We start from the raw sequence: 22,375 nt of genomic DNA on the forward strand, positions 1-22,375 counted from the left end.
AGTCTTTTCTCTGATCTCATTGAGACCTGTATGGAAGTTTTTATGGATGACTTTAGCGTATATGGTGATTTATTTAGCCTTTGCTTGGATAGTTTATCTAGAGTATTGGACAGGTATGTTAGTTCAAACCCTGTTTTAAATTTTGAAAAGTGTCATTTTATGGTGAAACAAGGAATTATTCTAGGACATGTTGTTTCTGATACCGGTATCTCCGTAGACCCAGAAAAGGTGGATGTTATCTCTAGTTTATCTTACCCCTCCTCTGTGAGGGAAGTCCGTTCATTCCTTGGCCATGCAGGTTTTTACACGAGATTCATTAAGGACTTTAGTAAGGTAGCACTACCCTTATTCAGACTACTGCAGAAAGACATTGTGTTTGAGTTCAGTGAGGATTGCAAACAATCATTTGATAAGCTGAAGATCGCCCTGACTCAAGCTCCGATTGTGAGGGGACCAGATTGGAGTCAACCATTTGAAATCATGTGTGACGCCTCCAATCATGCAATAGGAGCAGCACTAGCTCAGCATGAAGGTAACGACCCTTTTGTAATTGCTTATGCATCTAAGACTTTAGATGCTGCTCAATCTAATTACACTACTACTGAAAAAGAGCTTCTAGCTATTATTTTTCCTCTGGATAAATTCTGAGCCTATTTACTTGGTACTAAGGTAGTAGTGTGCTAAGACCATGCAGCTCTAAAGTATCTATTAGCTAAAAAGGAGTCTAAACCAAGGCTCAGACGGTGGATACTGCTACTACAAGAATTTGATTTAGAAATTAAGGATAGGAGTGGTAGCCAAAATCTAGTGGCAGACCACTTGAGTCGCTTTGAGCACATTAAGGATGCCTCCACTCCTATAAACAATGATTTCCCATTTGACAACTTACAAGCAGTATCTGAAGTAGTCCCTTGGTATGCGCCTATAGCTAATTATCTAGTCAGCCACACTCTCCCTCCAAACTTTACTAAGCATCAAAGAGACAAGCTAAAAAGTGAGTCCAAATATTATGTATGCGATGATCCATATCTATGGAGGTGTGGTGCTGACCAGGTAATTAGACGATGTGTGCCTCAATCAGAATTTCAGTCTATTCTAGAGGCCTGCCACTCATCTGAAAGTGAACGACATTTTGCCCCTCAAAGAACAGCCAGAAAAATTCTAGACTGTGGATTCTGGTGGCCTACTATTTTTAAAGACGTTGCTAAATTTTGTAAATCTTGTTCCCCATTCCAAAGGTTTGGTAATATATCCAAGTGGGATGAGATGCCTCAACAGATTATGCTTTTCTGTGAAATTTTTTATGTTTGGGGCATTGACTTCATGGGTCTATTTCCAAATTCTAATGGTTACTTTTACATATTGTTAGCTGTGGATTACGTTTCTAAATGGGTAGAAGAAATTCCTACCCGCACTGATGATGCTAACACTGTCGTTTCCTTTGTTAGAAACCACATTATTTGTCGCTTTGGATCACCACGAGCAATCGTGAGCGATCAAGGCACCCATTTTTGTAACAGGCGACTAACAGGATTACTAAAGAGGCATGGAATAATTCATAAAGTATCAATAGCCTATCACCCTCAGACTAATGGGCAAGCAGAGGTGTCTAACAGAGAGATAAAGCGCATACTACAAAAGATAGTCAAGCCTCATAGAAAGGACTGGAGCACCAGGCTCCAAGATGCGCTTTGGGCATATCGGACAGCATACAAGACACCCATTGGGATGAGTCCCTTCCGCTTAGTTTATGGAAAAGCCTGTCACCTCCCAGTTGAGGTAGAGCACAAAGCCTTTTGGACAGTGAAGGAGTGCAACATGGGATTTGAGAAGGCCGGAGCTGAAAGGAAGTTGCAACTGCAGGAATTAGAAAACCTTCGCCTAGAAGCTTATGAGAACTCCAGGCTTTACAAGAAAAAGATGAAGGCTGTGCATGATAAGTACATCAAGAGGAGAGAGTTCCAACCTGGGACTTAGTCCACCTTTACAACTCCAGATTGAGGCTCATGCCAGGCAAGTTGAGATCACGATGGGATGATCCTTATAGAGTAGAGAAGGCTGAGCCATACGGAGTTTTCCACCTGAGTCATCCTTCAAGCTTTGAATTTATCAGAGTCAACGGACATCATTTAAAGCTATATCATGGTGAAAAGGTGAAGAAAAAGAAGGAGTTAGAGATCTTCCTCTTGAAAGATCCACCCACAGCAGAAGACTGAGCTAGTGGAGCGTCCAACTTAAGGACGTTAAAGCAAAGTGCTGGGTGGGAGACAACCCACCATGGTATGATCGTTCCTTTCTCTTTTCTTAGTTTTTCTTTTTCAATAACTCTTCTCAGTATTAGTGCATATAATCTGCATTTGCATATTACATAAAAAATGCACGCGACGCACCAGCGTCGTCGACGCATCCGCATCGCATGTGCATTGGGAAGAAAAGCAAATTGAATAGAGAGTCACGCGAAAGTGTGGCTGGAGGCGTGCCTCTGGCACAATTTGATCCACGCGACCACGTGGATGACGCAATCACGTCATTAGTAAAATGGCCTCCCCACGCGTCCGTGCCAACCACGCGAACGCGTGGCCCTGCAATTCGACGTAAAAGGGTGTATGGCAGTAAGTTGCGCTAGAGTTGGGTTGAACTCATGCTAGACGCACAAGCCCTACCACGCGTACGCGTGCCCCACGCGTCCGCGCCGTTTTCAAAGTTTGGCCATTCACGCGATCGCGTCAACCACGCAAACGCGTCACCCTAAAAAGTGGCAATATGAGTTTCGAACAGAGAGTTGTGCAAGCGCGAGGCTGCCCTCGCGCCACTAGCATAAATCATGTCACGCGTCCGCGTGATCAACACGTTCGCGTCACCTCATTCAAGCGCTACCCACGCGAACGCGTGACCCACGCGTCCGCGTCGCATGCGCCGCACACCTTTTTCAAATCTGCCAGATTATCTTATCTTTTCTTCCACAAATCCTACTTCCCCCCTTCTTATTTCTTTTTCCCCTTCTTCCTTCTTCCTTCTTTCTCCCCTTCTACTCTCTCTCTCTCTCACCACCATTATCAAGGTTTTTCTTTTCTTCTTCCCTCTTCAACTCTTATTCTTATTTTTATATTTTCTTTTTCTTTTTCTTTTTACTTTCATTATCTATGTTCTCTTCTTCTCTCTTCTTCTTGTAATTGGTGTTGGATATTTATTTGGGTCATTAATTATTTTCTATCCTTTGCTTGTGGATTGTTGAGAAATTGTTTAACAATTATATATTATTTTTATAGGGTTGCTTGCATGTTCAATTTAATACTTTCCATACCTTAGTTACCATGCATGCTAAGTGTTTGTGAAAAAGCCCGTATGACATTGTATACTACTTTCAGATTCTTTTATTCTACTACTCTAAATGCTTACTTTTCACAAAAACCCTTTTTATATTTTATTACTTTAATATAATTGTTATTACAAATAGATTTTTAGTTTGACAAACTTGGTAATCTAACTTGGATATTGAATGCTTGATCTATGCTACTCATGCCCTTGCTGGCATGCCAATAAACACCTTGCATTTAAATATCATCATATGCACTTGCTATATTTCCATTGATGATCTTTCACATGTAGTCATGACCATGTGTTAGCATCTTTCTTTTTTACTGTGCATTGATTACCACATTTTCCGTTCTCTTTCTTGCTTTAACGCTTGACATTTTAACGTACCTTCTCTTTTTTTTTTTTAGGATGGCCACCAAGAAAGGAAAAGAGAAAGCTACTCCCAAATCACCAGCAAGGAAAAAGATCATTAGTGGCAGAGCCATCTTCAACTGCAATTACGCCCTCAACAAAAAGAATTAAGAGGATTATAAAGGTCGATGAAAAAGAGAAAGCCTCCCCAGGAAAGGACATTACGCGATTTCTCAACCGCTACTGTGAGTAGATGTTCCCCATTCTGGCAGCAAGGAACTACAACAACGAACACCTTCTTCTCCTCCTGCCTCGTATTGCTGAATTTGTTGAGCTGCGAATCGGACACAGACACTGGGGATTCCTACAGAGACAGCCACGGCAGGTTAATCTCTCATGGGTGGTTGAGTTCTACTCCAATTTCTACCTACCAACCCTGCAGTCTGTATATGTCTGTCAGAAGTAGGTCCCCATTACAGAAGAGGCCATTCAATGAGCCTTAGATCTCCCCCCTGCTCCAGAAGGACTGGACGCAAGAAGCCGCACTCAAGCGCCAGACGTATCAATTCGACTGGGACATTGTTCTCAGTGTTATCGCACAACCTGGCAGCAGATGGATTTATGGTTACCATCGTTCCTGGCCTAAGGGAATATCGGCTTCCGCTCTTACCTTGGAGGCTCGCGTATGGGCACAGATTATGTCCCATTACGTCTTTCCAAGCACCCATGAGTCCTCCTTCACTGCAGACATGGCCGTTCTACTATGGTGCATCCTTACAGACCAGCCTCTAAACCTACCAATACACATCCAGAATGCCATAGGACACGTACAAATTACGGTCAACTTACCTTTTCCTACCTTAGTCTCAGATCTTGTCTCAGCAGCCGAAGTCTCTTACAGAGATGAAGACACCAAAGCCATGCTCCCACGGGATGATCAGTACGTCCCTAACAGGAAATATCTCAAGCCACCAACAGCCACTACCAGCCAGTCCGCAGAACAAGCTGCAGACATTCCTCCTTCAACACCACAAGCACCTTCAACAAGTCAGCTGCTCCATCAAATACTGGAGAGGTTGGACCAGTAAGACCAGAAAGCAAAGCTACGAGAGCGCCGCAACCAGCACCGATTCAATTACCTCAAAGAGCTACTGATGAGCGGATAATTTGTATACTTTTTGGCATTATTTTTAGTATGTTTTTGATATGATATAGTTAGTTTTTAGTATATTTTTATTAGTTTTTAATTAAAATTCACTTTTCTGGACTTTACTATGAGTTTGTGTGTTTTTCTGTGATTTCAGGTATTTTCTGGCTGAAATTGAGGGACCTGAGCAAAAATCTGATTCTGAGACCAAAAAGGACTGCAGATGCTGTTGGATTCTGACCTCCCTGCATTCGAAGCGGATTTTCTGGAGCTACAGAAGCCCAATTGGCGCGCTCTCAACGGCGTTAGAAAGTAGACATCCTGGGCTTTCCAGTAATATATAATAGTCCATACTTTGCCCAAGATTTGATGGCCCAAACCGGCGTTCAAAGTCACCTCAAGGAATCCCAGCGTTAAACGCTGGAACTGGCACCCAAATGGGAGTTAAACGCCCAAACTGGCACCAAAGCTGGCGTTTAACTCCAAGAAGAGTCTCTACACGAAATTGCTTCATTGCTCAGCCCAAGCACACACCAAGTGGGCCCGGAAGAGGATTTTTATGTCATTTACTCATTTCTGTACACCCTAGGCTACTAGTTTCTTATAAGTAGGACCTTTTACTATTGTATAGGAATCTTTGGATCACTTTTAGATCTCTAGATCATCTTTGGACATTTTAGTTCTTAGATCATTGGGAGGCTGGCCATTCGGCCATGCCTAGACCTTATGCTTATGTATTTTCAACGGTGGAGTTTCTACACACCATAGATTAAGGTGTGGAGCTCTGCTGTACCTCGAGTATTAATGCAATTACTATTGTTCTTTCATTCAAATTCCGCTTGTTCTTTATCCAAGATATCACTTGTTCTTCAACATGATGAAGGTGATGATTGACGCCCATCACCATTCTCACTCATGAACAGAGTGACTGACAACCACTCTTGTTCTACAAGCATTTGAGGCTTGGTGAATATCTCTTGGATTCCTGATTGCACGATGCATGGTTGATCGCCTGACAACCGAGTGCTCGCCTGACAAACGAGCCAACCATTCCGTGAGATCAGAGTCTTCGTGGTATAGGCAAGAACTGATGGCAGCATTCAAGAGAATCCGGAAGGTCTAACCTTGTCTGTGGTATTCTGAGTAGGATTCAATGATTGAATGACTGTGACGTGCTTCAAACCTGTAACCTACTGGGCGTTAGTGACAGACGCAAAAGAGTTATTCTATTCCGGTAGGGGAGGGAACCACACCGGTGATTGGCAGCACTGTGACAGAGTGTGTGCATTAGCTTTCACTGCGAGGATGGGAGGTAGCTGCTGACAACAGTGAGACCCTATACGAGCTTGCCATGGAAAGGAGTAAGAAGGGTTGGATGAAGACAGTAGGAAAGCAGAGAGACGGAAGGGAAGGCATCTTCATGCGCTTATCTGAAGTTCCTACCAATGAATTACATAAGTATCACTATCTTTATCTTTTATGTTATTTTCGTTCATCACCATATATATCTGAGTTTGCCTGACTAAGATTTACAAGATGACCATAGCTTGCTTCAATACTAACAATCTCCGTGGGATCGACCCTTACTCACGTAAGGTTTATTACTTGGACGACCCAGTGCACTTGCTGGTTAGTTGTGCGAAGTTGTGTAATGCCATGGTATTGGGCTACCACGTTTTTTTGGAGCCATTACCAGGGATTATGAGAGTTGTGAAAAAGTATAGTTCACAATTTCGCGCACCAAGTTTTTGGCGCCGTTGCCGGGGATTGTTCTAGTTTTGAGCAAGCCTTTGGTAACATCAGTGCCAAGATCCGGCAACAACATCAAATTTTTGGTGTTATTGCCCGGGATTGTTCAGGCTGGACAACTGACGGTTCATCTTGTTGCTTAGATTAGGTATTTTTTTTTTCGAAATTCTTGAAGATGAATTCTAGAGTTTCATGATGATTTGTTGAAATCTGGCTGGCTGAGAAGCCATGTCTAATCTGATTGGACCGAGGTTTCAACTTATCACCACAAGAGCTTGTTGATTTCGTATCAATCTTGCTTTTGGAGCAGTGATTTGCTAAGGCTTGGCTGACCTTTGGTCATGTCTAGTGTTTTGGACCGAAGCTTTCTTTGGAAGCTTGGCTGGCTGTGAAGCCATGTCTAATTCCTGGACCGGAGTCTTAGACTAGCATTGCACTGATTCCTGGAATTCTCATTAAGAATTTTGATACCTTCTTTTTCCACTTAATTTTCGAAAAACACAAAAAAATTAAAAAATAAAAAAAAATCATAAAATTCAAAAATATTTCTTGTTTGAGTCTAGTGTCTCATCCTAAGTTTGGTGTCAATTGCATGCATTCATATGTCTTAGTGATCTTCAAGATGTTCTTGATAATTCACTTGCTCTGATCTTCGAATTCTATTGACTTGAGTATTTTGTGTGTCTCATATGCATTTTCAGTTCATTAGTGTCAGTAGTATACAAACTGCTAAGTTTGGTGTCTTGCATGCATTGTTATTTGATTCTTGTTGCATTTTAATTATTAAAAATCCAAAAATATTTTTAATTTGTGTCTTTTCAAGTCAATGATACAAGGGATTGAAGATTCAGAACACACTGCAGAGGAATTATACAGAAAAAGCTGAGCATTCAAAAATGCCCAGTGAAGAAGGCAGACTGGCGTTTAAACGCCAGCCAGGGCACCTGGTTGGGCGTTTAACGCCCAAAGAGGTAGCATTTTGGGCGTTAAACGCCAGAATGTATACCATTCTGGGCGTTTAACGCCAGGATGGTGCTAGGGGGAAGATTTTGTTTTCAAATCAATTTTTTTCAAGTTTTTCAAAATCAAATCTTTTTCAAATCAAATCTTTTCACTCAAATGTTTCAAAATTAATTTCTTTCCTTTCAAAGATACTTACTAACAATTAATGATTTGATTGAACATTTTTTGCCTTTTCTGTTAAGGAAGGTTTTATGTTTGAATCATATCTTTTCTTGTTAGGCAAGTCACTAATTTTCCAAGTCAAATCTTTTAAAATAATTTTCAAAACATATCTTTTAAAATGGTTTTCAAATCATATCTTCTCAATCACATCTTTTTAAGACAATAACCTTTCAATCATATTTTTTTTATCATATCTTTTTCAAATTAGTTTTCAATCAAATCTTTTTAGTTTCTAATTTCAAAATCTTTTTCAAAAATCACTTGATTTCTCTTCCACTTTCAATTTTCGAAAATTATCAATCAAATTTTCAAAATGTTTTCAAAATCTTCTAATTGAATTTTCGAAAATCCTCTTCCCTCCTTCTCACATCCTTCTATTTGTGGAGTACCACTCCTTCTAAATGCACAATTCGAACCTTATCTAATTAAAGTTCGAATTCTTCTTCCTTCTTCTTTCTATTTCTCTTTTCCTCTGACATTTCAAGGAATCTCTATACTGTGACATAGAGGATTCCACATTTTCTTTTTCTCTTCTCTTTCATATGAGCAGGAGCAGAGACAAAGGCATTCTTGTTGAAGCTGACCCTGAACCTGAGAGAACCTTGAAGCGAAAGCTAAGAGAAGCCAAAGCACAACTCTCTTTAGAGGACCTGACCGAATTCTTCAAAGAAGAAGAACCCATGGCAGCCGAAAACAACAACAATGCCAACAATGCAAGGAAGGTGCTGGGTGACTTTACTGCACCTACTCCCGACTTCTATGGGAGAAGCATCTCTATCCCTGCCATTGGAGCAAACAACTTTGAGCTTAAGCCTCAATTAGTTTCTCTAATGCAACAGAATTGCAAGTTCCATGGACTTCCAATGGAAGATCCTCATCAGTTTTTAGCTGAATTCTTGCAAATCTGTGACACAATCAAGACTAATGGGGTTAACTCTGAGGTCTATAGACTGACGCTATTCCCTTTTGCTGTAAGAGACAGAGCTAGAATATGGTTGGATTCTCAACCTAAAGAAAGCCTGGACTCTTGGGAAAAGCTAGTCAATGCCTTCTTGGCAAAGTTCTTTCCACCACAAAGATGGAGTAAGCTTAGAGTGGAAATCCAAACCTTCAGACAGAAGGATGGAGAATCCCTCTATGAAGCTTGGGAAAGATACAAACAATTAATCAGAAGATGTCCTTCAGACATGCTTTCTGAATGGAGCATCATAGGTATTTTCTATGATGGTCTCTCTGAACTATCTAAGATGTCCTTGGATAGCTCTGCTGGAGGATCTCTTCATCTGAAGAAGACGCCTGCAGAAGCTCAAGAATTGATTGAAATGGTTGCAAATAACCAATTCATGTACACTTCTGAAAGGAATCCTGTGAACAATGGGACTAGTCAGAAGAAATGAGTTCTTGAGATTGACACTCTGAATGCCATATTGGCTCAGAACAAGATATTGACTCAACAAGTCAATTTGATTTCTCAAAGTCTGTCTGGAATGCAAAATGCACCAAACAGTACAAAGGATGCTTCATCTGAGGAAGAAGCTTATGATCCTGAGAACCCTTCCATGGAAGAGGTGAATTACCTAGGAGAACCCTATGGAAATACCTACAATTCTTCATGGAGAAATCACCCAAATCTCTCATGGAAGAATCAAGAGAGACCTCAACAAGGTTTCAATAACAATAATGGTGGAAGAAACAGGTTTAGCAATGGCAAGCCTTTTCCATCATCTTCTCAGCAACAGACAGAGAGTTCTAAGCAGAATACTTCTGACTTAGCAACAATGGTCTCTGATCTAATAAAGACCACTCAAAGTTTCATGAATGAAACAAGGTCCTCCATCAGAAATTTGGAAGGACAAGTGGGTCAGCTGAGCAAGAAAGTTACTGAACTCCCTCCTAGTACTCTCCCAAGTAATACAGAAGAAAATCCAAAAGGAGAGTGCAAGACCATCAACATGGCCGAATATGGAGAGGAAAGAGAGGAAGACGCCACTGAGAAAGACCCCAGTGGGCGTGCACCACTCTCCTCTGAGTTCCTCAATGAGGAACCTTGGGAATCTGAGGCTCAAAATGAGACCATAGAGATTCCATTGGACTTACTTCTGCCATTCATGAGCTCTGATGAGTATTCTTCCTCTGAAGAGGATGAGTATGTTACTGAAGAGCAAGTTGCTAAATACCTTGGAGCAATCATGAAACTAAATGACAAGTTATTTGGAAATGAGACTTGGGAGGATGAACCTCCCTTGCTCACCAAAGAACTGGATGACTTGTCTAGGCAGAAACTGCCTCAAAAGAGGTAGGATCCTGGGAAGTTTTCTATACCTTGTACCATAGGCACCATGACCTTCAAGAAGGCCTTGTGTGACTTAGGGTCAAGTGTGAACCTCATGCCCCTCTCTGTAATGGAGAAATTAGGGATCTTAGAGGTGCAAGCTGCAAGAATCTCATTAGAGATGGCAGACAACTCAAGAAAACAAGCCCATGGACTTGTAAAGGATGTTCTGGTTAAAGTTGAAGACCAGTACATTCCTACTGATTTCATAGTCCTAGAGACTGGGAAGTGCATGGATGAATCCATCATCCTTGGCAGACCCTTCCTAGCCACAGCAAAGGCTGTGATTGATGTTGACAGAGGAGAGTTAATCATTCAAGTGAATGAAAAATCCTTGGTGTTTAAGGCCCAAGGATATCCCTCTGTCATCATGGAGAGGAAGCATGAAGAGCTCCTCTCAAAACAGAGCCAAACAGAGCCCCCACAGTCAAACTCTAAGTTTGGTGTTGGGAGGCTACAACCAAACTCTAAGTTTGGTGTTGAAACCCCACATTCAAACTCTAAGTTTGGTGTTGGGAGGTTTCAACACGGTTCTGAGCATTTCTGAGGCTCCATGAGAGCCCTCTGTCAAGCTAATGACATTAAAGAAGCGCTTGTTGGGAGGCAACCCAATGTTTTATAATTAATTATTTTCTTTTGTTATTTTATCTTTTCGTAGGTTGATGATCATAAGAAGTCACAAAAACAATGAAAAAGCAAAAACAGAATGAAAAACAGGAAGAAAAATAGCACACCCTGGAGGAGAAGAAACTGGCGTTCAAACGCCAGTAATGCTAGCTGTTGGGCGTTTAACGCCCAGTCTGGCACCATTCTGGGCGTTTAACGCCAGAAAGGGGCACCAGACTGGCGTTAAACGCCAGTAAAGGGCAAGAACCTGGCGTTAAACGCCAGGAATGGGCACCAGCCCAGCGTTTAACGCCAGAAATGGCTCAAAACGTGATTTTGAGCAACATTTGGTGCAGGGATGACTTTTCCTTGACACTACAGGATCTGTGGACCCCACAGGACCCTACCATCAATCTCTCTCTTCTTCCCCCATTCACCAATCACCTCAACACCTCTTCCCCAAAAACCCCTCACCTATCAAATCCCATCTTTCTCTTCACCACTCACATCCATCCTTCATAAAACCCCACCAACCTCACCCTTCAAATTCAAACCACTTTCCCTCCCAAACCCACCCATAATGGCCGAACCTTTACCCCCTCTCTCCTATAAATACCCTTCTCAACTCTTTATTTTCACACAACCTAAACCCCCTTTCTTACCCTTCTTGGCCGAACACACTACCATCTCCCTTCTTCCTCATTTCTTCTTCTACTCTCTCTTCTTCTTTCTTCTTTCTCGAGGACGAGCAAACATTTTAAGTTTGGTGTGGTAAAAGCGTTGCTTTTTGTTTTTCCATAACCATTTATGGCATCCAAGGCCGGAGAAACCTCTAAAAAGAGGAAAGGGAAGGCAAAAGCTTCCACCTCCGAGTCATGGGAGATGGATAGATTCCTCTCAAGGGTGCATCAAGACCACTTCTATGAAGTTGTGGCCTTGAAGAAGGTGATCTCCGAGGTCCCCTTTTCACTCAAAAAGGGTGAATATCCGGAGATCCGCCATGAGATCCGAAGAAGAGGTTGGGAAGTTCTTACCAACCCCATTCAACAAGTCGGAATCTTGATGGTTCAAGAGTTCTATGCCAATGCATGGATCACAAAGAACCATGACCAAAGTGTGAACCCGAATCCAAAGAATTATCTCACTATGGTTCGGGGGAAATACTTGGATTTTAGTCCGGAGAGTGTGAGGGTGGCGTTCAACTTGCCTATGGTGCAAGGAGATGAGCATCCTTACACTAGAAGGGTCAACTTTGATCAAAGGTTGGACCAAGTCCTCACAGTCATATGTGAAGAGGGCGCACAATGGAAGCAAGATTCAAGAGGAAAGCCGGTCCAATTGAGAAGGCATGACCTCAAGCCCGTGGCTAGAGGATGGTTAGAGTTCATACAACGCTCAATCATCCCCACTAGCAACCGGTCCGAAGTTACCATAGACCGGGCCATCATGATCCATAGTATCATGATTGGAGAAGAAATAGAGGTTCATGAGGTTATAGCCCAAGAACTCTATAAGGTGGCGGACAAGACCTCCACCTTGGCAAGGTTAGCCTTTCCTCATCTCATTTGTCACCTCTGTTATTCAGTTGGAGTTGACATAGAGGGAGACATTCCCATTGATGAGGACAAGCCCATCACCAAGAAAAGGATGGAGTACACAAGAGATCTCACTCATCATGAGATCCCTGAGATTCCTCAAGGGATGAATTTTCCTCCACAAAACTATTGGGAGCAGCTAAACACCTCCCTAGGAGAACTAAGTTCCAACATGGGACAACTGAGGGTGGAGCATCAAGAACACTCCATCATCCTTCATGAAATTAGAGAAGATCAAAGAATCATGAGGGAGGAGCAACAAAGACAAGGAAGAGACATTGAGGAGCTCAAGCACTCCATAGGATCTTCAAGAGCAAGAAAGAGCCGCCATCACTAAGGTGGACCCGTTCTTTGATTTCCTTGTTATTGTTCTTCTGTTTTTCGAATTTTAATGCTTATGTTTATCCATGTTTGTGTCTTATGATCATTAGTGTCTTAGTGTCTATGCCTTAAAGTTATGAATGTCCTATGAATCCATCACCTTTCTTCAATAAAAACGTGCCTAATTGATAAAAGAAAGAATTGCATGAATTTTGAATTTTATAATAGTTTAATTATTTTGATGTGGTGGCAATATTTTTTTCTCTGAATGTATGCTTAAACAGTGCATATGTCTTTTGAATTTGTGGTTCATGAATGTTGGCTCTTGAAAGAATGATGAAAAAGGAGACATGTTACTGAGGATCTGAAAAATCAATAAAATGATTCTTGAAGCAAGAAAAAGCATTTCAAAAAAAAAACGAAAAAAAAAGAGAAAGGAATAAGAGTTGTGATCCAAGGCAATAAGAGTGTGCTTAAGAACCCTGGACACCTCTAATTGGGGACTTTAGCAAAGCTGAGTCACAATCTGAAAAGGTTCACCCAATTATGTGTCTGTGGCATGTATGTATCCGGTGGTAATACTGGAAGACAGAGTGCTTTGGGCCACAGCCAAGACTCAATAAATAGCTATGTTCAAGAATCATCATACTATACTAAGAGAATCATTAACACTATCTGGATTCTAAGTTCCTAAAGAAGCCAACCATTCTGGATTTCAAAGGATAGAGTGAGATGCCAAAACTGTTCGGAGGCAAAAAGTTAAAAGCCCCGCTCATCTGATTAATACTGATCTTCACAGATGTTTTTGGAATTCATTGCATATTCTCTTCTTTTTATCTTATTTGATTTTCAGTTGCTTGAGGACAAGCAAATTTAAGTTTGGTGTTGTGATGAGCGGATAATTTGTATACTTTTTGGCATTGTTTTTAGTATGTTTTTGATATGATATAGTTAGTTTTTAGTATATTTTTATTAGTTTTTAATTAAAATTCACTTTTCTGGACTTTACTATGAGTTTGTGTGTTTTTCTGTGATTTCAGGTATTTTCTGGCTGAAATTGAGGGACCTGAGCAAAAATCTGATTCTGAGACCAAAAAGGACTGCAGATGCTATTGGATTCTGACCTCCCTGCATTCGAAGCGGATTTTCTGGAGCTACAGAAGCCCAATTGGCGCGCTCTCAACGGCGTTGGAACGTAGACATCCTGGGCTTTCCAGCAATATATAATAGTCCATACTTTGCCCAAGATTTGATGGCCCAAACCGGCGTTCAAAGTCACCTCAAGGAATCCCAGCGTTAAACGCTGGAACTGGCACCCAAATGGGAGTTAAACGCCCAAACTGGCACCAAAGCTGGCGTTTAACTCCAAGAAGAGTCTCTACACGAAATTGCTTCATTGCTCAGCCCAAGCACACACCAAGTGGGCCCGGAAGAGGATTTTTATGTCATTTACTCATTTCTGTACACCCTAGGCTACTAGTTTCTTATAAGTAGGACCTTTTACTATTGTATAGGAATCTTTGGATCACTTTTAGATCTCTAGATCATCTTTGGACATTTTAGTTCTTAGATCATTGGGAGGCTGGCCATTCGGCCATGCCTAGACCTTATGCTTATGTATTTTCAACGGTGGAGTTTCTACACACCATAGATTAAGGTGTGGAGCTCTGCTGTACCTCGAGTATTAATGCAATTACTATTGTTCTTTCATTCAAATTCCGCTTGTTCTTTATCCAAGATATCACTTGTTCTTCAACATGATGAAGGTGATGATTGACGCCCATCACCATTCTCACTCATGAACAGAGTGACTGACAACCACTCTTGTTCTACAAGCATTTGAGGCTTGGTGAATATCTCTTGGATTCCTGATTGCACGATGCATGGTTGATCGCCTGACAACCGAGTGCTCGCCTGACAAACGAGCCAACCATTCCGTGAGATCAGAGTCTTCGTGGTATAGGCAAGAACTGATGGCAGCATTCAAGAGAATCCGGAAGGTCTAACCTTGTCTGTGGTATTCTGAGTAGGATTCAATGATTGAATGACTGTGACGTGCTTCAAACCTGTAACCTACTGGGCGTTAGTGACAGACGCAAAAGAGTTATTCTATTCCGGTAGGGGAGGGAACCACACCGGTGATTGGCAGCACTGTGACAGAGTGTGTGCATTAGCTTTCACTGCGAGGATGGGAGGTAGCTGCTGACAACAGTGAGACCCTATACGAGCTTGCCATGGAAAGGAGTAAGAAAGGTTGGATGAAGACAGTAGGAAAGCAGAGAGACGGAAGGGAAGGCATCTTCATGCGCTTATCTGAAGTTTCTACCAATGAATTACATAAGTATCACTATCTTTATCTTTTATGTTATTTTCGTTCATCACCATATATATCTGAGTTTGCCTGACTAAGATTTACAAGATGACCATAGCTTGCTTCAATACTAACAATCTCCGTGGGATCGACCCTTACTCACGTAAGGTTTATTACTTGGACGACCCAGTGCACTTGCTGGTTAGTTGTGCGAAGTTGTGTAATGCCATGGTATTGGGCTACCACGTTTTTTTGGAGCCATTACCAGGGATTATGAGAGTTGTGAAAAAGTATAGTTCACAATTTCGCGCACCAGCTACTCACAGGCAACCATAGACCTGACAAAGACCCAGACACTCTGGACTCCACCTCCTTTACTAGCACAGGGAGCCATGACGGTTCCGACTGTGGAGATACTGCTACCGGTCCACCTTTGTTCCTGACAGATGGCACCGAGGATGGTGCAAAGCCTTAAATGTGGGGAGGTCAGTCAGTACCTGACTTCTAGAGGTAATTTCTCTTCCCTAACACCAATTTTCTCTTTTCTTAGAATAGGATAGATTGCATAATAATAGGATTAATTGCATGCATGTTCTACTTGATTGAAAAGATAATAAGTTTCTTTTAAGACCCTATTTTTGAAAAATTTCACTAATTTAAATCAAAATCTTTATGTTAAATTTGTTTGAAGTTGTAATTGGAACATGGTTTTTGAGCTAAAGAACACACAACCTGTGAGACTTTGAGCCTAAATACATGGTTACATTATTTAACCATAAATATTTTTTTCTTGTGTATTTACTTCTCTATGATTGTAATTTGAATTTTGTTTTATCCTATATGTCCAATGTTAATGTGTTATATGCATGCATATGATTGAGGCCATTGTTTGTCTAGATCACTTATCCCAAATAAGCCTACCCATGTGAAACCATACAAGAAAAATTATGTGTTAATTGAGTTTGGGAAGATTATGGGAACAAAGGTTAATAAAGGAATCTATCATGATAAAATAATGGGAATTTGGGTACCTACTCATGTGAAACCATACAAGAAAAATTACAAATCTATGTGCATTGATAAGCTATATAAAAAAAATTATTTTAGTAAATAAGGGGACAAAATTACCCCAATAATAAGTTAAAGTTTAACAATCAATGCACATATGATAAAATTAAAATAAAGGTTGATGCATGAGTATGGAATGTGAAAAGGAAATTTTGGGTAGCTAGGTATAAAATTTGAAGTTATATAGAATATACATATATGATTAGCTGAAAGCTTGGGTTAATTAAAGATTCAATTTATAAGCTCACTTAGCCATATATACCTTTACCCTTACCTTAGCCCCATTGCAACCTTGAAAAGACCTCATGATGTTTGCATTGATACATTAAATATTGTTGATTGGTTAGGTGAAAAACAAAAATTTGAAAGCATGATTAGAGAAGGATAGAGTGATCACCCTATACACTAGAGAGATTAGAGTACACACACACCATCAGTGAGGGTTCAATGCTTGATTCTATGTCTCCTGTTTTCACGAGCTGTCTTCTTACAAATTTACATGCTTTTACTGTATGATTTGAACTAGTGGAATCTGCTCCATGTTTTGTCTTAGAGAACTTATTTATTTTTAATCAGATAGACAAAATCATATAGTTGCATTCATATATATAGGTTGCATTGCATTGCATGAGTCTTACATGTCCCTATTCATTCATATTTATCTCCTTCAACTAAGCATGAGGACATGCTAATGTTTAAGTGTGGGGAAGTTGATAAACCATTATTTTATGATTTATATTGTGTTTAATTGTGTGGTTCTATCAAGTCTTCACCCACTTATTCATATGATTTGCATGTATTTACAATTCCTTCCTAAAAATATTCTATGATTGAAAACTTGCTTCCTAAAGATCTTTTAATTGTATATTTTTATTCTCTTTTATACCATTCGATACCGTGATCTGTGTGTTAAGTGTTTCAGGCTTCATAGGGCAGGAATGACTTAGAGAATGGAGAGGAAGCTTGCAAAGATGGAAGGAACACAAGAAATTTAGGAGATGACTAGCGAAAAGTGACGCGGGCGCATAGCTCACGCGACCGCGCGAATTGGAAGAAATCGTAGTGACGCGCTTGCATACCTGACGCGACCGTGTGGATTGGAAGCTGCACGAGTGATGCGAATACGTGGACGACGTGCACGCGTGACACGGAAAACGCTGAGTGACGCGAACGCGTGGATGACGCAGTCGCGTGACGTGCGCGATCTGCAGAATTACAGAAGTCGCTGGCATAGAGTCTGGGCCGCATTTTAACCCAGTTTTCAGCCCAGAAACACATATTAGAGCCAGGAAACATGCAGAGACAGATAACAACATTCATTCCACATAATTCTTAGTTTTTAGATCTGATTTTACTCTTCCTCTAGGTTTTCTCTCTACACATTCATAGTTCTTAGGATTTGGTTTTTATTGCTTTTGGCTTGGGATATTGAGAAGAGTTATTACCTCTGCAAGACTTCATCACTCTAGTTTGTTCTCTTTACTTGTTGCTTACTCTTTCATTTCCTTAATTTGTTCAGAGTTACAATTGGATTATTTTTAGAATTTATTAATACAAGAACCATTTTTATTTTTAATTGATCTTTTTTATTATTGTCTATCATGTTTTTCCTTATTCCTTATTTTTATTTTGTGAAATTTACATCCATGATGAGTGAGTAGTTCTCTAACTTGATTAGGAGTTGATTGAAAGGAGACCCTTGAGTTGAATTGCTCAAGAGTAAAATTGTAATTGGGTTTTTTGTTGGATGGTTCTCTAGTCACTGACACTAATGCTTCCCAAGGGAGAGGATTAGAACTTGTGAATAGAAGTAGACTTCCACCTTACTTGACTCTCCTTTACCTAGTAAAGGATAACTAAGTAGAACAACCTTCAATTATCAATTGATCTTGGGAAAATTCCAACAAGGATAGAACTTCCGATTAATCTACTCCCAGTCAAGATTTTTATTTAAATTACATCAATTCTCTGATTTAATTTCCTATTTATCCAACTCAAAACCATTTTGGAAAACCTCTGATTAATAAGATAGCACATCTTCCTGCAACTCGTTGGGAGACGACCTGGGATTCATACTCCCAGTATTTTAATTCTAATTTTGTGACAACCCTTCTAAATTGATAAGCAGATTTTTCTTGGTTAAGAACTATACTTGCAACGTATCTCTCATATTAATTTCTTAATCTGCCAATTTTCGCCACGTCAGGCTCCTACTTATTATTATTTACATATAAAAGTGGTTGTAATGTCCTCGCTATCAGAGTGGTGCAGTCAGAAGCGTGACATTCTGGCAGTAAGGGTGTTACATTATGGTATCAGAACAATCTTTCCTGTAGAGCCTAAGGAATGGACTGACTATGCTTCGATTGCATACTCTGAGCATCTGTCATGTAGTAGGTCTTGTTCGAATGACAAGAATTAAAGCTTTATGCACATAACTGTCTACTAATTAATGTTGTTAGTTTATTATTGCATACTTAATGGTACTAAATTTGGCCAACTTAACGCAAATAATTTATGTATATGAGAATACTAACGGGTTATCATAAATGATATAGATATAACAGGTAATGCTTATCACAGAGTTTGGGAAACGTTAGAAGTTGCATCACGAGGTTACTTGGTTACGTATCTTGTTCTTTCATGGTTTACCTTGAAGTTCTTGTTTGAGATTTCTTTCTTGGAAAGTAAATTAATTCTTTTTCAACCCTGTTCTTTGTTCGTATGTATTCTCGTTGATCTTAACTGCATATGTCTGCTTAAATTCCTTGAGATATCTGCTTTTCTTGTGATGCTAGTTCTTTTACTTCATGTCTTGCATCTTATGTATATCATCTTATGTATATCTCTATCTGACTGTATCATTGGTACCTTCTTGAAGTTCTTGTTTCTAATCTTTATTGAAAAAGCTTTGATTTGATTTGTTCTCTACTTGATTGTGTTATTAACCATCTCTTGAATTTCGGTAAATCCCATCTATGATTTTTGTTTTTCCCTTCCTAAGTTTTGTATCTTTTTAAGTAGATCGAGATTTGTTTCGGTGTCACGTGCGACCTTTAGATATAGCAAGCAATACGTTAGTCTTTAGGACACGTTTGGTGGGTGCGGAAGATGAAACTTGTAAGCGTGCGATGCCACAAGAGGTTGTGAAAACAAGTTATGTTGAATTTTGGTAAGTTGAAGCTCTGAAGTTAGTACGAAATCAGTGTGTGAACGTTAATCACATTGTTTTAACACCAAATTATTTTGTAACCTTTAGTCACACTATGCTACCATTGCCTGTTTACACCAAACAATTTTTTACATCAAGCCAACCTTATAACTTCTGTTTAGAAATCACATTTCTTTTCCCCTCATATATATATATTTGTATGCTAAGACTTTTTACCTTTTTCCTAATGTGTTCAAAAGTGGAGTTAATGTAAATCTCTTTCATTTTGTATTAATTTTTTAGGACAAAAATTTTTATAAGTGGAATAGGATGTAAGACTTCGGATTTTTAGGAATTATATTATGATATTTATTTATGATTTAAAAAAATATTTGATTACTTATAAATTTAAAATTAGAGTATTTATTAGAAAATAATTTATAAATTGAAGAATAAATAGTATTTTTTTTAAAGATAATTTTGTTGGATTAAAACTGGTTTTCAATTACTACATTACCCTTATTTTTATTAGAAATTACCAACCTACCCTCACTCTTTTTTACCAAATCAAAATCCTAACCCTAACTATACACAAACACACTCATTCACCCTTTTCCTTGTCACAACCGCCACCCCCTTCTCCAAAAACATAACCATGCACGGAAAAAAGAAAAGGGAGGAGAGGAAGAGGATGGTGCCCGGGGTGCTGGGAGCCGCCGTTGTCATTGCTGTCGAAGGTGGAGGGAAGAGAGGGACCGCGTGAAGGATCAAGGGCCGAGGAGAGAGAGAGAGAGAGAGAGAGAGAGAGAGAGAGAGAGAGAGTCGTCAAGCAAGGGCCAAGGAGAGAGAGAGGCGTTGCTCCTGCTGTGAGCTCGCCGTTAGAGGGGATTTTGTCGCCGTTCCATGATCACCATTGCGAAGAAAGGAGATGCCCGAGGGGAGTGTATTATGGAGGAGGAGAAACCCATCGTGCCAGTTGTCGTTGCTGCCGTTGATGGAAGTCGTCGCCGTCATCCTTGTCGGCTCACACGAGAGAGAGAGAGAGAGAGACGCGATGGGGCTCCTTTGTTTCTGCTACCGTGGCCGACATCCTTCAATCCATTGTCGTGGTTGTTGTCGCGCCTCTGGTTGCTGGGAGCAATGCTGACACCGTTGGAGTCAACCACTGGAGCTACGGCTGCTTTGTTCTTGGTTTCCTTTTGCGTGGTAATTATTCTGACTGTGGATGTAATGGTATTATGATAATTTGTATGTATGTATATTTATAAAAAGAAAGAAAAGTATTTTTGGATTTTCAAAGAAAAGTCGATATAGTTTTTAATTAAAGGCTCCTACTTATTATTATTTACATATAAAAGTGGTACTAATGTCCTCGCTATCAAGTGGTGCAGCCGAAAGCATGACATACTGGTTGTAAGGGTATTACACTTTCAATGTGAATGCAAGCTTTTCTGAACTCCAATTCTTGGGGATTAACATGGCTGGTTTCACTTCCTTCAAATTTGACACATCCTTAGGAGATTTTGAGGCCAATATCCAACAAGTGTACCCTGGTGTCAGAGAGGGCCTATCGGATTTTCTGATGCACCAGAAACTAAAAGATATATCACTCTATCCAAGATGTAATGTTTTGTTTGATGGTGAGGTTGCAGTAATTTTTGAAAGAGAAAGGATAAAAAAAGGAGTGAGCTCACAAGGAAGAGCAAGCTCGACAAAGATATCCAAATCGATGAACTAAAGGTCAATCATCTAAAACCCTCAAGATAATTATTCTCCTGCATTCCGTTGATCTCAAGCCATTGGGGTTGGATGGATCAAGAACTGTCATGAGTTCAAAGACATGGAATTAAAGGAGTATCAGTAACAACAAGATGAAAGAGGTCGTCGAGGTTGAGGTCGTCAAAGTTATCGTCGAGGAAGGAATGGGAGTAACCAAGGTGATCATCGTTTTCATCGAGTACAGACCGCGATCCCTTCAACATTTGGGGACTAGGGGGCAAAACCATCTGTTTTGGATAGGATGGTCTTTCCAAAAGATGTATCAACTAGACAACCATCTGGCAAAGACAAAGAGCCTATGGTGGTTGAAGAAAAGGGTAAGGCCATCGAAACTCCATCTGCCAAAAATATTGCAAAAGAGGGTAATGATCCTGATATCGACGAAGATCAATTTGAAGAGGGAAAGGACAAAATGGTTGGCGCTATTTTCAGTTTTCCTTCAGAGTATGTGCATTATGATGGAGATAGCCTCATTGGGGACATGAAGCTTAATCTGAAAATGAAAACGCTTTTGTTTTCATCAATGATGGTGATATTGTGGGATACTTTATAACCTATTGAATAACAAAAAGCACATCTTCGACCAATATACATTAAAGCCACTATAAATTCCATCCTAGTGAACAAAGTACTTGTCGACAGTGGTGCTGCTATTAGTCTTCTTCCAGAAAGAATGTTGACTAAAGTTGGAAAATATGTCGACGATCTTCTGCCAACTAACATTGTAGTAACAGATTATATTCGGGTTTCATCACATGCTAAATGTTTGGTCACCTTTATGGTCAAGATAGGGTCGTCAACTAGGAGGACTATGTTTTTGGTGGTGTCCTCAAGGGACAGCTATAGTGCTTTGCTTGGCAGCGACTGGATTCACGGTGTGGGAGTTGTACCTTTGACTGTCCATCAAAATCTTCTCCTTTAAACTGATGAAGGAAAGAATGAAATCATCGATACTGATGATAGCTTTTATGTTAAGTAGATGCATGTCAACTTCAAATTTATAATGAAAAAGCCTCTTGATGACGTTGAGAAGGAGTTTAAAAATTATTATTGTGAAGGTTGTTTCATGACCAACAAAGGGCTCAGCGTAAAGCTCAGGCACCCAAAGCTCAATTTTTTCCTACTGGTTCAAAATAAAGTCAACAACAAAGGAGCTTGGTCAACACTTTTTGCACAATGTCTGATGAAGAATATGTCGTGTTGAATTATTTTTTTTCTTTAAAAACTTATGAAAACACTATTGGTTGCATGCTAGCCCAAGATGATGAGAATGATAATGAACGAGCCATTTACTATTTGAGCCCGAATGTTTACGAGTATCGAATCTCAAAATACCTAGCCGAGAAATTATGTTTGTCACTATATTATGCGTGTACTAAACTTAAATGTCATATGGTTGGTGGCTAAAACTATCAAAGTGATTTTTAAGAATGACCTTGTCAAGTATATGTTATCTTACCCA

At 40.0% G+C, this 22,375-nt stretch overlaps 1 non-coding gene across 1 annotated transcript; it reads right to left on the reverse strand.

The window, feature by feature from the left end:
- Positions 1-8,835: 8,835 nt before the first annotated feature.
- On the reverse strand, positions 8,836-8,943 carry LOC130956401 (small nucleolar RNA R71). Its single transcript, XR_009077094.1, has one exon. It is a non-coding gene; the product is annotated as a small nucleolar RNA R71 (small nucleolar RNA).
- Positions 8,944-22,375: the final 13,432 nt, after the last annotated feature.

Source organism: Arachis stenosperma, chromosome 1 (genome assembly GCF_014773155.1).
Source record: "Arachis stenosperma cultivar V10309 chromosome 1, arast.V10309.gnm1.PFL2, whole genome shotgun sequence".
Taxonomy (NCBI): domain Eukaryota; kingdom Viridiplantae; phylum Streptophyta; class Magnoliopsida; order Fabales; family Fabaceae; genus Arachis; species Arachis stenosperma.